The sequence below is a fragment of the Mustela lutreola genome, chromosome 5 (assembly GCF_030435805.1).
Source record: "Mustela lutreola isolate mMusLut2 chromosome 5, mMusLut2.pri, whole genome shotgun sequence".
Lineage (NCBI taxonomy): Eukaryota > Metazoa > Chordata > Mammalia > Carnivora > Mustelidae > Mustela > Mustela lutreola.
The window spans coordinates 114,434,018-114,456,698 of record NC_081294.1 but is presented as its reverse complement, the minus strand read 5'-3'; the positions used below and the strand labels follow the sequence as shown (position 1 = coordinate 114,456,698).

The following is a 22,681-nucleotide window of genomic DNA, read 5'->3' as shown; positions in this document are numbered from 1 at the left end:
TCATTATTTCAATGGGGTATCTAATAGCTGCTTATCATTAAACTAAAGGAAATAATGAGGAAACATGGAAAGTACTTTTTTTCTTTTTTAAGATTTTATTTTTAAGTATTCTCTACACCCAGTGTGGGTCTTGAACATAAAACCCCAAGATCAAGCGTTGCAAGCTCCACAGACTGAGCCAGCCAGGCACCCTTGACTAGAAAGCAGAATGATCAAGCACTAGTCATGTGCTGTTCTCAAAAAAAAAAAAGAGAGAGAGAGAGACTTTAAGGACAAAGTCTTTCTTCAAGATAAAGATTATTCACCTTTTGATCACACCAAGATCTAATTTCCTTCTCTAATCATTCAAGTTAAAACTCTGAAACAAATATATATGCACGTTATGCACATAAAATGAGTATGTGTTTTTCTGTCTCCAATACATGCGTTGAGGACAACAGAAGGTTGTTTGATGAAATCAAGAATGTGGAAAGAGTTACTTTTGTCTTTTCTCCATCCAGACTTTTTTTTTTTTTTTTTTTTTTTTTTTTTTTTGGCAGACCAGTCTGAAGAGGTGGGAAAAAATGAAGCTTGAAGAAAAGAAAATTGAAGCTAAAAACAACAGAGAAGATTGATTAACCCCATGTTATCAGGTTAAGTGTCAACAGCAAGGAGCTACTGGGCTTCTGCTGTGTTTTCCTCTAAACTTTCAGCCTTACATCCGTCAAACCTCAAGATAACTATCCATCATGGAGTCAAAGTGGCGAACAACTGTGTGGTCCTTTGATAAAAGACAGTGTCACAATTTGTCTCCTTCTCTTCCCACAGATCGCCTCTAACGGGGTAAAGCCAGGCCACAACAGCTGCAAAAAGCCCAATGACATTCTTCAGTATAAAAGAAATTCTCGGAAAATACGTACAGCAGGAATCTAAACAAAAAGTATCTAAGCTCAAAAGTATCAAAAAGTATCTAAGCTCAATGATTATTTACTTGTTCTGACAATTATGTTTGTTCTTCCTAGACACTAATGTTGATAAACCACTTTTTAAGTATAATTAAATGGCAGGATTGTGATACACTTAAAAAATGTGATGATCTTAACAATCCCCTGAGAGCTACAATGCAGCATCCATATAACTAAGCAACATTTAAAAACTATAGATGGACTATATTAGCATTTATGCAATGCCTATAAAGAGGTAATTCATACATTTAGATGTACAACAGAATATCATCTATGCCATTCAAAAATGGAGAGCCCCATCCTCTCTGGGGAAAAAAAAAAATCAGCCTAAATAACAAAGAATGCTTAGTAGTATAGAAAATGACTACATCATAATATTAGGAGAAAGAAAGCAAACTTTTAAAATATGAGTTATGATTACAATTATGTTCCTAAATATTCATGGGAAAAAAGTGTTTGAAGGTTTATGAAACATACCAATTGGTGTACTAGAGTAGTGAGGATATGAACAATAATTTTTTTCTGCTGTGTTACTCCTTGACATTTTTTTCTCTACACACTTGAAAACTAACCAGGTTTACAGTAAGACTCCCTTCCCTAACATTCCACATCTGCAAATATTGGTTTTTAAAAAATCACCAGCTCTGAATCATCACCAGCAAAGAAGAGGTCATCTCAAGCTGACCTGTAACTATCCTATTATGGGCCAACAGATCTCAGCTTCTTGAGTAGGAATAGCTCTATTCAAGGACAGTGAGAAAAAAGTAATCCTAGGTAACTGTTCTGACACTTCGTCTTGCCACTCAGTCTTTCCAGTGGAATGCAATTAAGTGGAAATGAGGGAAGAGAATTAAAGATTTATGTAATCAGTTCAGAATCTCATGGAACACCCTGATGACCAAGCAAAGGAGTTATTCTGTTCCATCCTGAGCACATTTCTCCCCTTAAGTTATAATATAAATTATTTTGCCTTCACATCTGCTCTTGGAGTTCATTTTAGACTGATTTTATGTGCATAAAAATATTTAAGAGGGAAACACTGAGTTTCCCTAGGCTTCATGCCACCTTCTGAGAAGATAGCCCCTTAGCCCATATATGTCCCCCAACATTCTCCAGCAGTCAGGGTATCTGAGGTACATTCTTTATTGTCTCAAAGGCATTTTAGTGTATTGGGTTTTTACCAAAATGCAGATATCTATTAAGGAAGTGTAATTAGCTAATATCATTCTCAGTTAACATTTTTCTTGGGAATGGAAAAGGATATGGGGAAAGAAAAAAAAAAAAAAAACCTATGAGAATGAGACAGCAGCTATGAAGAGGAACTGCCAAAACGGAGAGAAGTTTATTGAAGGGGAAGGGAGGAACAAAGCAAATGAAATCTGCTGCATTCACCATTTGATCGTGGGCCAATCCTGTTGATCCTTGTTGAGTAAAAAATGTGAACTTTAGGAATGGAACAATTTGGATTCAAATCCTATCTCTACTGCTTAGTAATTGTGAGGACATAGACCAGTTACCTAACCTGTCTCAACAGTGTGTTTTTCCTTACCGGCCAATAAGGAAAGTAACATATACTTCATGAAAATATTTTAAGTAATAAATGAAATAATTATGCACTTAACCATGTATAATCAGAACTTCACATATGTTCATTACTATTCCCTTTATTTTCCTTTCCTTCTCATTTTCTTCTGCCAATTAGGGATACAATATACTCCCTAAATCCACATTTGCAGTGAGTTTTGAAGCCCTACTAAAGATAGTTAACTAACATAAGGGTCTTCACGGCAGTCAAGACCAGATATCCAAAGGCCATGCTGGCTCCTAAGGATTCTACTTTCTGTCTCAAAGAGAAGATCCAGGTCTGTTTTCTAGCTCTTTCAGTAAACGGCATAGAAACTCCACTTATGTACATCTTGGATGAAGAATTCAAACTGCCTGTTCCATACTAATCTGTTACAGAACGTAATGAGCTTCCCAGATGTGGGCTGTTTAAGAGAGGAGCCACATGCAGAGATCAGTAGAGAAGAGACTCTCATCAAGAGCCCCCAGATGAGGCCTCTAAAATTCAGAGGGCATCGCAAAAAGCTTTGAGAAGCCTGGCTATGAATGTGTAGTGCCCACTAACTGTCCCAAATCTAAAACTTTACTGAACCTGAAAAACTGACAAAAGATGTTGGTTCTTAATTAGCAACACATATACCCTGCAAACTGAGGGAAAAAAAACAGTTCTAATTGTAGTGTCTTTGGTTTGTCACATACAAGCTGTTTGGAAACCCCAAATTCCAAAGCATTATGAAAAAAATCTTCTAAGGGTGTAGAGTTAAGACATAACTAGAGTACAAGCCAGTTGGGTTTATTTTTTAATTTTTTTAAATTTTTTTTATTTTTAGGATCTATGGGTTAGAACTAAAAACAGCTCTAAACAACAATCTGTGGCATATTAATTGCTTTGTACCTGATCTTCTCATGAAGTCAGCAGGAGTTTTGCCATTGAAGAACTATGAGAAAGATGGTTTCTGCTAGAACCAAATATTGCCACCAGCTATTCCAGTCTGATGGAAAAATAAAGTCCATATTATGTGTAATAATAATCCATAAGCATGCTCTAACATAGTTAGCATGCAAGTATTAATTCTGAGTGCTTTCAAATAAAAACAAATGTGACTCGACCTTTATACATGGATAATGATGAAATCTGGGTCTATTAGACTAGAAATAGAATGAAATTCCTAACATAAAAAACGAGGGATACTTTGCATGTCCTTTTTCTTTGCTTTACATTTCAAAAGCAAAAAAGGAAAAAAAAAATTATTTTTACTGAAGCTTTTCCATCCATGAGGAACCACTTCACACACACCCTAATACATGAACGTATCTTCTGAAGTGCTAAGCATGTGATATACATGATAAAGCATTGCTATTCCCAGAAATATGGCTCTAAAATAGTCATATGTGACTATTCAATGAAGAGAGTGTTTAGGATAGCCCAATTTGAGAAAGCTGTGTTACAAGATCAGATTCTATTTTTAGGCTGGATTTTTCTAGACAGATGTTGAAAACCCATAAAGAGGATTTTAAAAGTGTTATTACTGGTAAGTTATTGCACCCTTAATGTGGTCCGTACTGTGGCAATAGAAGCCTAGGAAAACATCTTTTCTTTCTGTCTCTTTCTCTCTTTAAACTTTATTTATAGCCTTGCAAAAGACTAGCATTCACATAACCCGCCTTTGCAGGCGTGCCAGAAGATTAATGATATCGCAGTGTTCTTGAGAACAAAAATGTGTCTACCACTGTGTTGAATAATCTCTCCTTTCACACATTAAAAGTGAGATGAGGCCTACTTTAGAAAGCAAGGACAATGTGTCGCAAAGAGTTAGTTGGCTTAAAGACATACCCGTATTGCTATCCTGAATCACAAATTGTTTTCATGCATGTTATCTCGAGAATAAGAAAGCTTTTATCACCCACCCTTTTTTTTTAATTTACATAGAGCCTCAAAATCTGACTTTTTCCAGCATTTTTTACAATCTGTTGCTTGTAAGAATTGAGAATTTAGAGAAAATTGTTCATTGTGACCTCTTTTATGTCTACTCTACTGAAATTGAGCTAACAAGAGCGAAAACAATTTAAAGATTTAAATATGATAGATGTAGTCATTTATGTTAAAGTTACTTTTGCTTAGCTTATAGTAATAATAACTCAATTTTTATTAGAACTTTTTCTGATGCCGTGCACCATGCTAAGTGTTCAATATATGTTATCTAATCCTTGTGAAAATCAAGAGATAGTTACTACTATTATCACCCCTGATGGGGGGACAATTTATGTTTAGAGAGACACAGGACTCACCCTAAACCACTCCTCCAATAAATGACAGGACCACAATTCAAATCCAGGTTTGGGGAACTTCAGTGTCATGCTCTTAATCACTATGATACACTGTCTCTTGGGCAATATTCGTTTAACTAAACTTTTATTCAACCAGGTAATACTTAGAGACTGCTTATAATGAATTTTCAGAAAATTCATCACTGGTATTTAGATATATGCTATATACCAGTCACTGCCACTAGCCTTTGGCATCATAAAAGTGAGTAAAACAAAATTCTTTCTCCCCAAATGTAAATGGGGCCAAGAGAGCCAACTTACTAATAATCAGAGTTTTCTAAATCCACCTAACCTCATATAAAACATTAAAATGCACTCACATTTCACATTTAATATAATCACATAACTACATAGGAGTTGTGTTACATTTGCTTGAGATTATTTTTATGGGCATTTTAATAGTCCTTAATTTTTCAGGACTTATAGCCAATATATATTTTCTCCTGAGTCCCAGACATTTTTACCCAGGTTCTCTGTGTATAGTACCTTGGCCCTACTGGGAAAGGCAGAAAAGCAAACTAGGAAAGTGACATAATGTGGTAGGAAAATAATACAGGTATGTGCAAAGAATTATGGGAGCCAAAAGGTATCAATTCACAAATTAAAACTCTGAAGGAAAATCTTGGGGTATGAGTAGGAGTTCATCAGGTAACAAAACCCTCATTTACAAAGCTATCAAGCTACAAAAATTATGATATATCCAAGAAATGTCAAGTAATACTATATGAATTAAGAATAGTACTTAAGCAGCATGACACAGGATAGAGATGGAGACTTACAATTCAATGTATTTTCATTGTACATTTTCTTTCATTGGAAAGAAATTTTAATATACATTAAACTGAAAATTCTGTTTCTTTACTATACTGAACTCAGCAGCTTCGTATCCTCTAAACATAATATAAATTACAATTTTTTTTGCTGATACTATTTTATTGCCAATTTCCTAAGGGAACAACACTATTTATTAAGAATATTGATTCATCAGTATTTATAAATCTGGGCTACTATACTATATATATGTACATTCATGCTATTTATAGTTTATATCATATATCCAGTATAAATATTCATCATGTATGTATACCATGTACCATAAATATAGTATAGATAAAGAATAGTAAGTACAGTGGTGCATGGGTTATTCACATGGTTTAGCGTCTGCCTTTAGTTCATGTCATGATCCCAGGATCTTGGGATCAAGCCCCACACTGAATTCCCTGCTCAGTGGGGAATCTGCTTCTCCCTTTGCCTCTGTCTCTTCCCTGCCTTATGCGTGCTCTCTCTCAAGTAAATGAATAGTAAATACAGAGTGTGTGTGTGTGTGTATATATACACATATATATGTATACATATCAGGGATTATATATAAGCTTTATGTCCACAACCTTAAAATTTCTTTCTTAAATTATGGAATATATCTAACAGAACTGACCAAATCCTTTATTTCCCATTAAAATTTTTAGGTGAAAAACCTGACCCCCCCCCCAAAAAAAAGTCTTTGAGGGTGAAACCATCTGTGCAAGTGAGGAAAATCTTAAGTTTGTAAACTTTTTTAAGTAGTTCTCTTGAAAATATTATGTTAAAAATAGGTGTTTTCTTTAATAATTTAGTTCAGTAGAAGGGGAAGATAAAAGAAATAGCTCAGTAAAGGAGTCACTCAATTGAGTATCTTTTAAAATGCTGTAGTAAAGATGCTATTATATATTTGTTGGTAGTTAGAAATGGGGGGAGGGTTCTGAGAACAAGACCAACTAAAATAATAAGCCAACCAAACGGAATACTACTACTACAAATTCAAAGGTGTCATGTGAGAACTCTTGGTCTAAATGAAAATGAAAGATTATGGAATTGGGAGGTTATCAAATAAATGAGTTTTTACCTTGTGAAGTAGTAGGAAAAAGGGTGAATAATCATTTTAAAACATAGGCTGAAAAAAATTAGGACACACAATGTAAAAGAAACTTAATATGAAAAAAAGTCAGAGAACTGAGAAAAATTCTCCCCTTAAACTACGATGTGAAGGCTTTAGACCTATGCTTACTAAAATAAATTGGCTGAATAAAATACAACATGTATAACTATTACCTGACAAGACTTGGATTGCTTCCCAATGCCTAGACACTTATCCTGAGACTGACCCCATATTAAATTATGTTATAATGGCATCAAATGGGGCATCATCCCAAGATCACAAAATTCTGGGCCTTAAAATCTTGCTCCTAGATTACTCTTTGTTTATTTACACTGATGTTCTAATAAAATTCTTTATTTTCTCTTTTTTTAAAAAACAAAATTATGAGCTTTAACTCATTTCTTACTATTCTTGTTTGAAAGTCACAGTTTATTATACATACACATATATTTTTATCCTTTACATTCTAAATGACCAAAATTAAGCTACATGTTAAGGATATAACCTTGAAAAATATGGACATGAGGGGCACCTGAGTGGCACAGTCGATTAATTATCCAACTATTGGTTTCAGCTCAGGTCGTGATCTCAGGATCATGGGATTGAGCCCCATGTTGGGCTCTGATCTCGGAGTAGTTTAATTGGGACTCTCTCTCCTACTACCCCTCACCTCTGTTCTCTCTCTCACTCTCTCAAATAAATAATTGTCTTTAAAAAAAAAAAATATGGACATGATCCTGTTGGAATTTAAATCCAACAGGGGCAGAGAGGTAAACAAATAATTGCAAAACAATATAATACACGTTATAATAACAATAATAAAAGTAAAGGGGTTATGAGAAATGTCAAGAGAAATTATTTGGAAGAATCAATGTTTTGCTTCCTAGAATAAGATCTAAAGTATAATTATCAACAGAGACAGAGAAGGGTGGGGAAATTGGGGAAAAACCCAATTTCTGCTATTTCAGGCAGGAGAAACAGCATGTACAAAATGCCAGAGGTAGGAAGGCATGGATTCTACTGAGGTGTGAAAACTGGAGATAAGCAAAGGCTTGTTCACACACAGCCTTATACAGCATGTCAAGGAAACTGAGTATTTAAGCTGAAGTAGCTAGTTAGTTAGGTTTGTTCTGTAAAATCATCCACTATCTTGTATATAGAGAATGGAAGACAAGACTAGAGGTAGGGAGAGCAATGGTAACAGTTGGTGTAGGTCAGGCAAGAGGCAAATTAGAGGACAGATAGCTGAGATAAAGATTAAGGAAATATTTAAGATGAAAAATATGTAAGACCTAATATCATATGTGGTGAGCAGAGGGAAGAATGAAAGAAACAAACATATCCCTCAAGTTTAATGAGCAGCTGGGTAAAGGATAGTACCATTTAATGGGTTGGGGGGCACCTGAGAAAGGAAGATGACAAGTCCAATTTTCAACATGTTGAGTGTGAAGTTCATGAGGGATGCCTAGTAGGCTGGTGGATATAAAAGTCTGATGCTCACTACTGATGTCTAGGCTAGAAACAGAAATTTGGAAGTAATCAGATTATAGGTTCTGTAATAACTCAAATCCTAAAACCAAGAAAGATTAGCCAAGGGAAATGGATAGACCAAGAAGAACTAAGTGACAAAAGTCGAGCCCTGACAAAGCCTAACATTTAGGGAATGAGAAAAAAAGGAGCACTCAAAAAGGACTATAGAATTGATTGCAGAGAAAACTTGATGGAAACAAGAAGAGTAAGAAAAGAAAGAGGAAGTGCTCAAAAGTGTCCAATATGGTTGAGAAACCAAGCAAGGAAAAAAAAAAAAGAGAGAGAGAGAGAGAGAAGTCAAGCAAGGCAAGGATTTAAGAGGTGTCTATTCTCCTTGCAGAGATTGTTTGGTGACAAAGAAGATAGACTCTTAGCATATATAAAAATACATATGTAGGTATATACATACATATACACATGTGTATGTCTTTATACACACTCATTCAATTATCATAATAACATCATCTAGTAGGTACTGCTAGTATGCTTTTATCAAGATGAGAAAATGGAGACACAAAGAAGAGACAATTTTTCCAAGGTTACACAGCCAGGAAGTAGTAGAGCCAGAAATTGAAATTGGTTGAGGACTTGAGTGGGAGGTGAAGGAATATAGATTGGGAGTGCAGATAACTCCTTCTAGCAATATCACTGATTTTCAAAGATAGTTTTGTCTGGGCAGATTGTCTCTGCTTATCAGGTTCAAACTATGTGGTGAATACTACCCAAATTGCAGACTGACTTTTGAGATAACAAATGGCTTGTGGAGAAATGCTTTTAAAAATCCAATGTGTTCAAATGGCAGTGATAACAACATGAAAAAAATTTTTTTTCCAATGTACCATCTCCATGAGTTTCGAAAACAGTACACTATTGTTGCTTCTTAAACCTAAAACAAGTGAAACCCTGCCTGGAGCTACTCCAAAAATCATTCCAACACAGTTTTTCCAATGGATCCATCAAAATAACTGGAATCTTGAACAATTAGTTTTAATTGTTAGTAGGTCTTTATGAAGTACCTATTACCTGTATGCATTGTCTGTTTAGACTGTTGTCCTTCCAGAAACATCTTTAGGAAGCCAGGACCCATTTGGTCAATTTATGCCACCATAGGAAATTAGTTAAATGATAAATTGTCACAAAGTTGAAATTTCTTAATATGGGTGAAATACCACTGATTCGTGTGGAAGAGAAGAAATTCCTCCATAATTTTCTTTTCATTTCCAAATATTTGGGGAATATTGCATAGCCACATTCATCATCTGCTAGCATCTTATTATAAACCATTGTCGGATGAGAAACCACATTAAAGTATTTGCTATTCACAGGATTTACTACTCTACTATAAGTAAGTTTTAACATGGTATGACTGAGAGCATAATTATAATTAGAAAATCTCTTTTTAAACCAGATTTAGAAACAGAGTGATCGTTGGAGTTTTTTAAAAAAAAAGATATTTAAGTAAAATTATTTAAATTATGAGAGGCCAGAAGTTTTTGGAAAGTTTAGGAAATCATCATTCAATTACAATATTCAAAATTTGGTAGTCTGTTTTCGGTTTCTTCGTTTAAAAAAAAAAAAATCATATCCGGAAAAGAAAACCAATAGTGTGTATGGTTGCCTCAAGATTTTTCTTTGGCCAAACTGCTTATTTTCCATAACGGAATTTCCCAGTGATAGTTTCATGAACTTTATTGCCAGGTTGACTAGCCAAAGACACTCAATTGTCCCCCCTCCAAACGAAGACTTGAAGTAATGCTGAACACAACGAACATGAAATTGGGAAAGACATTAATTTGGTTTTAACCACGAAAGGCATAATACTACTTAGACTAGCCAAGATTTTGGAACAAAATAAGTTTGTTTCCAATATTCTCATATGTTACATTGGCCATGTCAAAATGAGGTTACATTGTCCCTAGGACAACCCTGAGATTCCTGAGGCACTCCTCCAAACCTCACTGTTCTACTAAACATGAAGTCTATCCTGCCACCTCGGAAAGAGATTATAGTGCCCTCCTCCACTGACAAGAGACATTTTAGCAGTTGTAGCCCTGTGCTTGGCTGCAGGCCTTATTTTAGCATTAGACACTGGATTTTCAAAGGTTATCTTTCCTAAATTAAAGGAAGAGTGAGACTGATGTGAGGGCTCCCCTATGCTGACTGTGGTCTGCTTACATAAAAGATTCTGTAAGTTTCCCAATAAGAAACCATACCTTCCAGGTGATAAATGGGTCAAATTCACAGAATATTAAAAGTGTGGGAGGCAGGCTAGGAGAAAAGAAGGCTTTCCTGCTTTCTATTTCCAGAGTGTAGTTTAACTGGGATACTCACAAGATTTGGTCTAAAGAAAGAAGGAAAGCCATGAAGTAATAGAAAAGTGCTAACATAATAACTAGGAAACACCTCTGTGATCTCTTTCTTTTTATTTTTCTACTACTAAGTGTTTTTTGTACTTTCTTCTTTATTTTTAGCCTCTTCTCCACTCCTTTCTATTTGTCCTAACCTGTCCCCTCATAATGTGAAGTACACATAACTGTCACTGTGGTTATGTGATCCAGTGCGAGCTGTACATAAATCCTTTGATTCAGACAATTATCATTAGATTCAAACACAATTACCCAGTAGATATCTGCCTTATATGAACTCCCACTACCCACAGCACAGAAAATTCACTCTTCCTTTATTCCAAGGGTTATTTCTAGGACCAGATAAAAACAACCTCCCACACCATTTTCATTCTAGAATCAGGAACCCTCACTGAACATACTTGTTTCCATTCTATTCCCAATTCTCTTTCTCTTCTGGCTGATAAAAAACTGAAGTCCTGGGTCTCAGGCCAAGTTACAAGGAGTATAAAAGAACACAAAAAAGAGGACAATTGAAAAAACAAGTTTCCATGTTAGTCTTGATAAAAGAGGAATTGCTATCTAGCTTTCTTGCCTCCTAGTCTCATCTCCCTCTTATGTTAGTGAAGGAGCAATCTCCTTTTTGCTTTCTCAGTAATAACCATCAATCTTACCTATCAGAACCTTTCTGCAATATCCTAAATTAGCTTTAGTTTTTGTAATAAAAGTTGGCATGAAGTCTCTTTTTTTCTTCCAGAAACGGTATATGCAACTAGAAACCAGGTATCCTCAAGTCTACATTCCTCACTCAGTAATGACAATTAATAATCCACTTTGGCTCAAAAAAGCTAAATGTTCTATCATCAATATCTTCTTCCATTTTCTAAACAGAGACTCTTGAAGACACTTAGTGAGCACACTAAGACTACAGAATCAGCTGATGCTAATGCCTTCATAATGGTTCATTACCTATTTCCCTTTTCTTCTAGCTTACTTTGTCAGTTTATTTAAAGCACCTGTTTTTTCAACCAACTACATTATATTGTTGGTTACAGCAGCAAGACCAATGTCAGAGACAGGTAGATTCAGGGTGGCTTAGTTCTGTATCCTGACTGATAGGACTTTCATTCTTTGTCATTTTGTCAGAAGCATCTCAAAACCCAGAAAGAAGCTATAGAGACCAAACAATCTATCCCTCTGTCTTCATACTGTTAAAAGATTACTTTTCATATTTGAGGCACTTGAGGTCCAAAGAGGTTAAGGGACTTTATGGATGTTCCTCTGTTAACAGTAAAAGGCAACAAATAGTCCATACCTCCACACACTGTTATGGATAATACTGTATGCTATTTACTGCATCCATGAAAAACAATGTAAAATAACCTATTTTATGCGGTCTGTAAGTTTGTAATCTTGAAAAAAATCCATCATCTACACATAACACCCAAACCACTATATTCCAATGAATCAATCTATCAGCTGTGTGAACTGGAATGAAGGAACAACTTCTCTAAACATCAAACTCCATTTTCATAAAATGAAGAAAATAATAATTATTCTCTTAGAGTTTTTTGAGAACTAAATAAGTTAATACAGAGAAAGCTCCTAAACAGTGCCTAGCAATGTATTAGGCATTCAATAAACAGTAGCTATTATTTGTCACCAAATCCTGGTGGTTTAGATATTAAAATAATTTCCCTTACAGTTTGAATGAGATGTATTTAGGAAAAATAAAGGACTGCTTTAAACTACAGGTAGTAAACATGGAATATTAACCCAAGAAACCATAGAGGCTAGATACATAAGCAGCTACCTAAAGGGGTTTTATAAACATGGCATTAACACTTGACAAAAAAGAAAAGAGATTGATGTGAGGTTCCCTGCTTCAGGTTGACAATAAAAGATGAAAACTTTGTTCTCAGGGCGCCTGGGTGGCTCAGTGGGTTAAAGCCTCTGCTTTCGGCTCAGATCATGCATGAGTCGGGGAACCTGGGATTGAGCCCCGCATCAGCATTTAAAAGACCTGAGGGAGGCCCGTTGTAGCATTTGCGGCTGGAATGAGGGAGCCTGCTTCCCCCTCTCTCTCTGCCTGCCTCTCTGCCTACTTGTGATCTCTGTCTGTCAAATAAATAAGTAAAATCTTAAAAAAAATAAAATAAAAAAAAATAAAGAAAGAAAAAGAAAACTTCGCTCTCTTACCAATGTGCTTTGCAGTTATTATCAGATTAAGCATAACATGGCCCCATTAGGTAGCAAGGCAGCTTCTCTCACACTGATTGAAGGCAGCCTATCCAAAATCCCGGACTTCGTCAAAACACAGGTAGGAATGGTCAAAGCTGAGAGGTGGAGACGCCTGTGGTGCAGGAGGGGCAAAATACAGCGGGTCCTGGCATGTGCAGTTACGGACGTTTTAAGACATTGCTTATGGGGAACAGAGAACGGGAGGAACAAAATCCCTCTGCTACGCTAGTCGTTTCCCCAGTGGCTCAGCGGAGGCCTCTCAGCGTGGTGCCGCACCCACCTGCCTGCGGCAGGAGCACTGCTGTCCCTGGGTAGCCGCTTCTCTTACCTTCCTAATGCAGGGTGTCCGGGTCTCTGTGGTGCAGGAGGTGCTTCAGCCTCACCCCCAACTTCTGGGATTCTCGCAGTGGGGCCTAGTTCATAAATAGTTGTTGCTTGTTCTTCTTGGGAGGAGGCGTGAAGTCAGGGACCCTCTGTGGCGCCATCGTGGTGACGTCACCCTCCCTCATTCCAGCCGCAAATGCTACAACGGGCCTCCCTCAGGTCTTTTAAATGCTGACTTCGCTGGCATTTAAAAGCGCCACACCGGCTACTTATTTTGCTTTGGAACCATTCTAGCTATCCAATTGTGACTGTCCAGGGCATGCCAATCTTACTCTTTTAAACCCCAAAAGAATAAGCCCCATCCAACGACAAAGTGTTTAACTATCTTGGTAAACGAGATTCCTTTTCCTAGTGGAATTGGGTTATTTCTACGTTCTACTAACACCAGGACTGAATTATAACAATGATTAGCCGGAATTTACAAGACTGCTTCTTTACAATGACACCATTAGCATTGTAGATCAACATTCCTTTAAGAATGAAGATTAAGGGGTGCCTGGGTGGTTCAGGTGGTTAAGTGTCTGCCTTGGGCTCAGGCTCAGGTCTTGATCCAGGAGTCCTGGGATTGAGCCCAGCATCAGGCTCCCTGGTCAGCAGGGAGTCAGCTTCTCCCTCACCTCCCTCTGCTTGTGCTCTCTCTCTCTTTCTTTCTTTCAAGTAAATGAATAAAATCTTTAAAAAAAAAAATTAAGATTCAGATTGGTTTTTAATTTTGTTTGAACTCCTTCACTCTTTGCTGGTTAAGTGTACTGGGCAGAGTGGTGAACCAGTGAGTCCTGGAAAGGCTAATGCCATCATTCAGTATTCTAATAACCATTTTTTTCCTCATATCAGCTCTTCTGCATGTAGAAGAACAATTCATACACTTGCTAAAGCTAGAAAAGTGAAGCATCCAGAGATACTGCTTTCCAATAAAGTAATAATGCTCCATTAGCTGTTTTGCTGTTACATGTTTTACCACAGATGTCTCTTCTTTAAGCTGCCTTCCCATATGTGGCCCTGTGATAAATTTTATCAGTGGTCAGCGGGACAGGGCTGCAGGCTGGGCAGTAGCACAGTGGCTTTTTATCTAGCTTAGTTCCCCCTGCCATGCCCCCCACCCAAAGCAGCATTTTCTTGGCGTAATTTATGTTGTGGCATTTCTGTCAGTAGATGTGGTGTCAGCAATTTGTGTTCCTAATGGAAGTTTACATGGAAATGAGATACTTAGCCACAGAATAACATTAAAGATGGGATAAAACTAATAAAAATTGTAATGCAGAGGTGTTGGTGCCTGCTCATATATTTTTTAAAATTCTGAAACAAGGATTGTCTTTTGCCAGAAAAGTTTGTTTTCCAAGTTTAAAATACTGGCATATAAGTGGTATGTATAGAGTGCACCCATTCACAGTTAAAGCTAAAATTGTGTCAGCACATATATTAGAAGCTTCTACATTCCAGAGGCCTTATAGTACTGTCATAATATTTTAAAATAGGTTTTCACACTAAAAAAATAAAATAAAGTTTTAAAAAAATACAATAAAAGTTCTCTTTCTTTCTAAATTTAAAATTTTAGAAACCTGCAGGTTTAACCAAAATCTGTGTTGTTGGTACCTTGGGAAAAATATCCACATATGATGTATATTTTTGTAAAGTTAAAAAACTCAGCCTTTTGCAAGTTTTATTGGAGAAATCATTTCACTGATTGAATAATCTTTGTCCCTATACAGTTTACCATAAGATTTTCAACTATTCCATGGCAGGATATTGAGAGCATTTAGAAATAGCTCTGTGTTGCATTAGAAATGAAATAGAAGCATTGTTTAGACTCCTTAGCCAAAGGCCCCTGAGATAGCCCAAACTCTAGAGTTATTTAGACTGTCAGCTTCTCTAGCTTAAAAAAGGCTTTTACACAAATATAAAATCCTTATTCATTCTGAGTTGCTACAGACAACAGAAGCAGAGGTAGTGCTATTTCATGTATCTACCACCTCTGCTACTAGCACCTTCTTTTCCTCACAAACAACATGTTTCCCAAGAAGCAAAGAAGGAACATGGACATCAGGAATCCTCGAGACGGAGTTAACCATGTTATCATAGGGAGCTTCCCGCTATTGAATCAGCAACAAGCAGATTTTATCACTTACATTTTCATGTGTTTTAAAGTATTGTAAAAATAATGGGTTTAAAGTATTTTTAAAATATCTTAATGACATTTTCCCCTTAACTAAATTTCATGGTTGACCCATCCATCATATGGAGTCTATCTTTAAGTATTCAGTACTATTCTGAGCTGAATGTGAAATGATAGTTCTTTTATGCACAAAGATGTTCAGAAGGGGAGATTTGCTTCTGAGAATGATGCCTGCTTTTCTGAAACAATTTTCCTCCAGTCAAACTGGCAAGAAAGACCTGAACTCCATTAGTTGAAAATTTTCACCCTTTTGAAGTAATTTAAGGACCTGTCCTTAGTCATTTTTATTAAAGATGAATGTTTTGAAATTCAGTCCCTATATCCAAGGTGTATCTACCAGAGTCCTGCTAGAATTTTGAATAGACAGCAGAGCAGCATACCAAAATGCCAATATATGTATTCAGTTTTGTAAATACACCTTTAAAAATACTTCGCCATATTTAGCCACTCCTAAATATGTATTTACACAAGTCTACACACTGTAAGTGTTTACCTGGGAGACAGGAAAGGTCTCTCTGGTAAATAATATGGGTTTTATAGCCTTTCATGAAGGAATTTTTTGTTTGCTATGTAAAAAAATCAGCTCCTCTCAGTTATAATTTAATAAAATTTTTCTTTCCCTGTAAATTTACTGCGTAGCTCTCGAGGTAAAGCCCTGCAATGTTTAAAAAAAAAAAAAAAAAAGACAACAGTGGTGTTATCTTTGGGTACAGAGTGGCTTTGATTCATTTTGCTAAAAACTACAGAGGGTAGAAAGCACGAATATAATTTCTGAAAACCAAACAAATAAAAATAACCTGTCAGATATATTTTTGAGCTAAGGCTATTGAGTAATCACCTATTTTTTCAGGTTAAAAAGAAATCAAAATCTTTAGGAAGATCAAAATGATTTAAACTACTTTGCCCTGAATTTTCTAGATCATTGATTTAATTTTATACTTTATATTACAGGAGTGGGTATAGGTTAAACGTTTTCAACTGATAAGCAAAATTGTGTTAAAGCCAATAGATGAACAAATTCTTAGAGAAAAGCAGCATTGCCCAGTACACCAGTCCAAGGACAGGAAATGTTCAATGCAAGCTCTTAGCTTGCAAATACATGGCCTTGAGCAATTGAGTTGATCTTACTTACGCTTTTGAATTTGTAAATTAGGTTGTGATCTACCTAGAGCTAAAGAATGATGGATCTGTATTCATATATTAAGTACTGAATATTAATAGAGGAAAAATATGTTTTTAAAGAAGACACGTTTTCCTTTTTTTAATTGAAAGATACAAAGTGAGATAGAACATGATGCTTGGAATTAAAGAGATGCCCTGTTATTTGATAGATTCTCACAATTTATTCAGCCTCACCTTCCCCATCTTTACTCTCCCCTTAGAATCTTAAGGCTTTTGAAATCACCTAACATTAATCAAGTGGCCCCTGACTTTCATGAGCCACTTTAGGGTCCCAGAAATGGATCTGGCTTAATTTGGAGTCCTTTAAAGTTTGGGGGGAGGTTCTTCCAGAAGGGACCTCTATCCTAACCAGCTCACTTCCTCCTGGAAGATAAATGTGCAGGATTTCCAGCAGCTTGTCTCTGGAACCACTGAAGATTTTCCTGTCATCAGTGGATTTAGAGACCTACAAGAGAAGAAAAAAAGAGAGAGGCCCCTTACATGAATTCTAAAGACACTTAATAAATTACAGCTTTACAGTTAAAGGACTCCTCTTCTCTTTCTTTGTTCTGGGTCTTTCAAGAATTTTCTCTTTCAGAATTTTTCTGTGCATGGGTGCTTGTGCACAGAATATATACGAGTTTGATTTACACTGAGAAGGTGGGAAATATGGCCATTTGGGGAAAGTCCAGATATGGAAATATTGCAGGCTTTTTTCAGGATAGAAACATATCAATTTTTTTAAGGGGCCCAATTATTTCACCCTCACATAAAATGCCCATTGAAATTTGTCAATACAACACAGGTGCTTCTATGCCTTCCTATCCTATCTCATTTCTAAACACAGCTTCGAGGAGATCAAGTTTACACACACACACACACAAGCAGATGAGAAAATGTTTATATCTCATATGCAGATATCTTAAAGCACTTTACTTTTAAGACTTTTTCTTCCACTATTCTTAAATTGTTGAAATATGTGCTATCATATAAGATTAAAACAATCCTTTAAAATGAAAATATGATTTGTTTTACCTTTAAATGTACTAGAAATTTAAATACAGTGATACCCTTGATGAACATGGAACAGGGGGTTTTACAAACTAGGTCACTAATTCAAATCTGATTCAGAGAGCACATAATATCCTAGAGCCATCCATTAGGAGTATCTAAACTGAATTCAACAAATAAATATCTGATTATCTTTTTACACAAATTTTATACCTATTCTACCAATTGAAATGGAACATAATATACTACTCGTGTATTCAACTTACACTTTTGAAAACCATTCTGTATCATCTCACATATTCACAAAACAAACAGAAAATCCATTGTGTGTCAGTAATACCCACACATGTGCACTAAGAGACACAAAATATTCCCCACCTTCTGAGTATGAATTGGCGGGATATTATTCTCTCAGCTTTCACCCTAGATCCTCACATACCTATGGACATGGCAGGTTAGAAGGATGACTCCTGCGTACAGCAAATCCATTCTGGCCATGGTGAATTATGTCCCAGAGTACTGCAAGAACTAACAGAGGAGCAAAATCACTGACCCTTACATTGGAATCACAGCCTGTTAGAAGAAGCACTGCCTTCTGTCTCTTAGTATCTCTTAGACATTAGAGAAAATACAATTTCTGTTCAATTACTTCTGACCTGTCACTCCACGCCTTATCGCCATTAAGACTCAGGCACAAGTTTAGAGAGTCAGAGTACATGACAAATACCTCCTATGCTAACAATGGCCTCTCCATCTCCTTGCCTATTTTCCTGGAAACCAACATATGCACTTTGACCCTCTTTTCTGAGGATTCCTTTCTGAAGCTATGGCAAGATTTCAGAATTCCTGAGTTTGGACAGAGGCTGAGACCCACATCTCTTGGGATGAAGATATATTGTGAAGGAGGCTCAGCTAGAATTAAATCACAATACTTTGTGTGGCTGACGAATGTAAAATTCCTAGATGACAGTCCTAATCCAGTCTGCGCTGGTTAAATCAGTCCTGATGCCGTGGTGCTTAGTTCTTAATGCTACCTTGTAAGACTGCACAGTATTCACGGAAGAGAATATGGGGTCAAAAAAGAAACACAACCATATTCTACAGAGTGCAGTTGAAAGCACCGGGACTGCTCAGAAAAAAAAAAAAAAATAGAGGGAATTTGGAATTCTTTTCAATATTTGAATGACTGTAACACAGAAGATGGAGTAGGCTTATTCTGAAGCTTATTCTGGCCGAAGATAAAGAGCTTCCTATGAGTTTGTGCTGTCCCAAGAAAGAATGGACTAGCCTGCCTCAAGAGAACCTAGACAGCATCCAACACAGGCTCGACAGCCTCCTGGGAGTTGGGCTGGATGACTTTGAAGCCTCTTCCCAATGCTGAAGTTGAGTGAATCTATAAAACTAACCCAGCCAGGAGAGTTCCAAGACGGCCCAGAAAGCAGTTTCAGGATACTGTCACACAAAGTCATCCTAGGCATCCTAGGCATAACCTCATTTTGGCTGCTTCTAAGTCCAGAATTTCTTTCAAGGAGGCTGAATTCCCTGCATTGAGTGTGATTGTAAAAAGGACACGGATTCTCCCATCAAAGAACCCCGGTTTGGAATCCTGGCCCTTCCATTCTAGTAGTTGTATAAATTTGAGGAAGTCAATGAACCCAAGAATCTCAGTCACAAAATTTAGGGTTAATATTCCCATCTCACAGGGTAGTTGTGAGCATATTAAACCATCTGTATGCTACCTGGTGTTTGCAGTAGGTATTAACTGTTGTAGGTATATAAGTAAGAACATGGTATAGATATCAGGCCTGAAAAGCCCACCTCTAGATCTCATGGTAAAGATGGTCATATTGCAGTAAGCTCTGAATGCAGTGAGATAGGGTGCTGTGTGTCAAGTACCTGCTTCTAAGAAGGTTCCCTTTTCCATCCAGAATACACACATTTATGTTAATCTGGAAAGAAAAAAGATCCTACTGTGGAAATTGTGCTATAAACATATAAAATGTAGTAAATGAAATAATAATCACAGTGATGAACTTTCTCAAAATTTACATGAGATGAATAATGCAAAGGCAGAGGAAATTATTCTCTACTAGCAGCAGAAATCCTCTACATAGCTCCCTCTTAATTTCAAGATGCTTCTAGTAATGCAGTCTTTCTGATTATTGTTGCTCCTTTATCTTCTTAAAATCAAATCACCTAAGGATAGAAGCATTGGTCACAAAGACAATGAGATTTGCTAGATTTCTTTTCCTTTTTTTTTTTTTTTAGATTTATTTATTTCTTTATTTGAGAGAGAGAGGACCAGAGAGTGAGCCTACAGGCACACTAGTGGGGAGTGGGGCAGAGGGAGAGGGACAGAAGTCCTCCTCAAGCGGAGTCCTTCCTGAGCCAGAGTCCAAAGCGCTCAATCCCACGACCCTGAGATCATAACCTGAGCTGAAATCAAGATTCAGATGCTTAAGCAACTGAGCCACCCAGACACCCCGCCTGATTATTAAAGAGATTCTTTTAGCTTTCATCAGAGGACTCTTAAATTCCCAAACTAAAAGTTGTGATTTTCAACTAAAGGGGTGATTATTTTCATATATAAATAGTCAATGAGTTTAAAAGTGGAATCAAAGATCTCTGATTTGGTCAGCCTTCACAACATGCATGGGGTATTTTTTGATATAAATTTATACTTTTACCATCCTTTGATAGACACTCACAACCATTTCTGAGTTCTTTTCAATTCACACTGAATTCGTAGTATTAGCTACAATTCCTACTAAGATGATTCTGTGTGCCCAAGAAGGGATGATTAGATTTGATGGAAACATTTACTCCTGACTTAGGTTGGTAACCTTAAACACACAGCTACGCTAGGCGACCTTTTCAATGGTTGAATTCCTTTAGGTAATCTGGTTACAATACATGACAATGTGGCATCCAAAGATGCTTGGATTTCAACTCGTGAGAGGCTGGCAGTAGGGAGCTCCTGTTCCAGGAACACAGTTCTCTAGCCCCAGCATAAGTGCTCTTGTTCACAGGAGAGAAGACAAATTATCCAAAGCAAAGACTTTGGGACAGCCCCTGGCTTCTTGCCCTACTTTCATGTGGCAGTAATTTCCCTACACAAGAGGCTGAGGGCCTGTCTTTGACACACAGTGTCTGCCTTGCCTCCCACACACAAACCCACAAGAAAGTCTGATCCAGAGAGTATTAAGAAAAAAAGCCCTGACCTGACCACACAGCAATTCTGGGACATGAGCAGTAGCCACCGCCATGCCCGGGCAAGGGTTTCACTGTATCCAACTAAAAGTGAGCACAATAAAATTCCTTTGTCAGAGTCCCAGTGGAGTGTTGGCAATTGAGTGCATATTGTCCCCTCGGTAGGAACGACTATGAACAGCATGAAATCTATGCTTTGGCAGCAAGAGAACTTGGTGCTAGCATTTGTCTAAACTGAAACAAGACAAATGAGTTGGCCTGATACTTACAAGTTATCTTATATGTTAAATCACCTCTAAAAATAAAATTAAAAAAAAAAAAGATTCGAAGAAAACTGTAAATCTTACGAAAGGAAAAAGATGGTTAGATAAGCTTTATGCTTGTAAAGAATGATTTTAAAGCATATTGAGAAGCATGAGTCGAGGAAACAAAGAATTGTGCACACCTCAGTTGTTTCAGTCTGTTTGGAATTCAAGGATGGAGGGGCAGGGTATGATCAGACTCCTGCAATAACTCGGAGAGTATTTATTTGTAATTAGTCAAGAAGTTCTCATACCAGTAAGTTATTAAAAATTTAAGTAAATACCAGGTACTGAACTTAGGCACTGAACAAACACAAATATAAATAGATGTTGCCCTCACAAAAATCAATTCACAGACATAAGGCATAAACCCTCTGGATAGCAAAGGATATGCAGTAAAAACTAGAAAAATTTGACTAAAGCCATTAAAAAGAAAACTAAATATTCTAGGGAAATATTCCTATACCTTTTTTCCCTCCAAAATTTCTCAATGTGCTACTAAGCCTTCATTTTCTTTCCCTCTCCAACCTGTTAGATTGCATTATTCATCAGAGTCACTGCCTCCGTTTCCTACAAGGTCTAGATCATGTTACTTCTCTTTTTCCTAATTGGCTTCCGACTTATTGGCACAAAGAAGACAGGCATAGCCCTAGAAGAGGTTCACGTTCTAAGTAACACAAACACAATGCTTCTTCCCAAAGGAATGTTTCGTGATTTCTTTCGTGGGAGTATCATGTGTCTTAACCCAAATAAGGAAGAAGACATCTTTGCTCATGGTCACCTTTAACCTCGGGGAGCACAGATCCTGGGAGCAGAAGAATAGGGGCAAAGTTTCTACTCTCTAGGTTCCTGATACAATGTGATAAACCAAATCGCTTCATTACTTGTCATCTACTTCAGTCTCAAACTGAATCTGGTGTGGAAAGCACAATGCTTATTAGATCAAAAACCTGGCCATGCTTTACAAATACAAGACAAAGATAGAGATGTATGCATGAGCCATGCATAGTGATACTTTAAAATAGAGCACAAAAATGTATAAATCTTTTCCCTAATATGCCCAAGAGTTTAAAAGTAAAATGAAGAATCTGTCAATGAGTCTGAAACCGAACCACTCAAACCAGGCTCAATGTTTATAGATGATGAAGAGCCAAACCAATAATAATATTGTGGCATTGATTCTTTATGGTCTCAGTCACACCCACCTCATCACTTAATATATTTTTTCTTCTAATATGTGTTCAATCCTTTTTGACGGCTTGGCTCAGAGCTTAGATAATGGAGCCAAACCATATCCCTTTGGTCGGTCTCAAGCTTGGCTGGACTTCCAATGACTTCCACATTTTAAGAGCCACTCTCACAAAAAGCTTCATATAATAATAAAGCCACCTGCCTAACAAGTAATAAGAATAAGCATTTCTTGATTAGTTGTACAAGCTAGTCAACATGTTGAGGACTTTACACACAATATGTCATGTAATCCTCACAAGAACCTGCTGATGTAGGCAGCATTAGCTCCATTTTACAGATAAGGCATTGAGGCAGGGAGGTTAGGACTTTCCCAGGGTCACAGG

General features: G+C 36.9%; 1 long non-coding RNA gene across 3 annotated transcripts in view; it reads right to left on the bottom strand.

Moving 5' to 3' along the window:
• Window positions 1–22,681, bottom strand: part of LOC131832445 (uncharacterized) — a 332,687-nt gene that overhangs the window by 167,102 nt on the left and 142,904 nt on the right. Inside the window, exons 4-5 of one of the 3 annotated variants that reach the window (XR_009354049.1) lie at window positions 18,035–18,123; window positions 16,585–17,050 (exon numbers count right to left, since the gene is read on the bottom strand). The exons of 1 other annotated variant lie outside the window; for it this stretch is intronic. This is a non-coding gene — a long non-coding RNA (uncharacterized LOC131832445). Of the gene's footprint in view, window positions 1–16,583; window positions 17,051–18,034; window positions 18,124–22,681 lie in introns of those variants that run through there. One more of the 3 variants, XR_009354051.1, reaches the window with a different exon arrangement.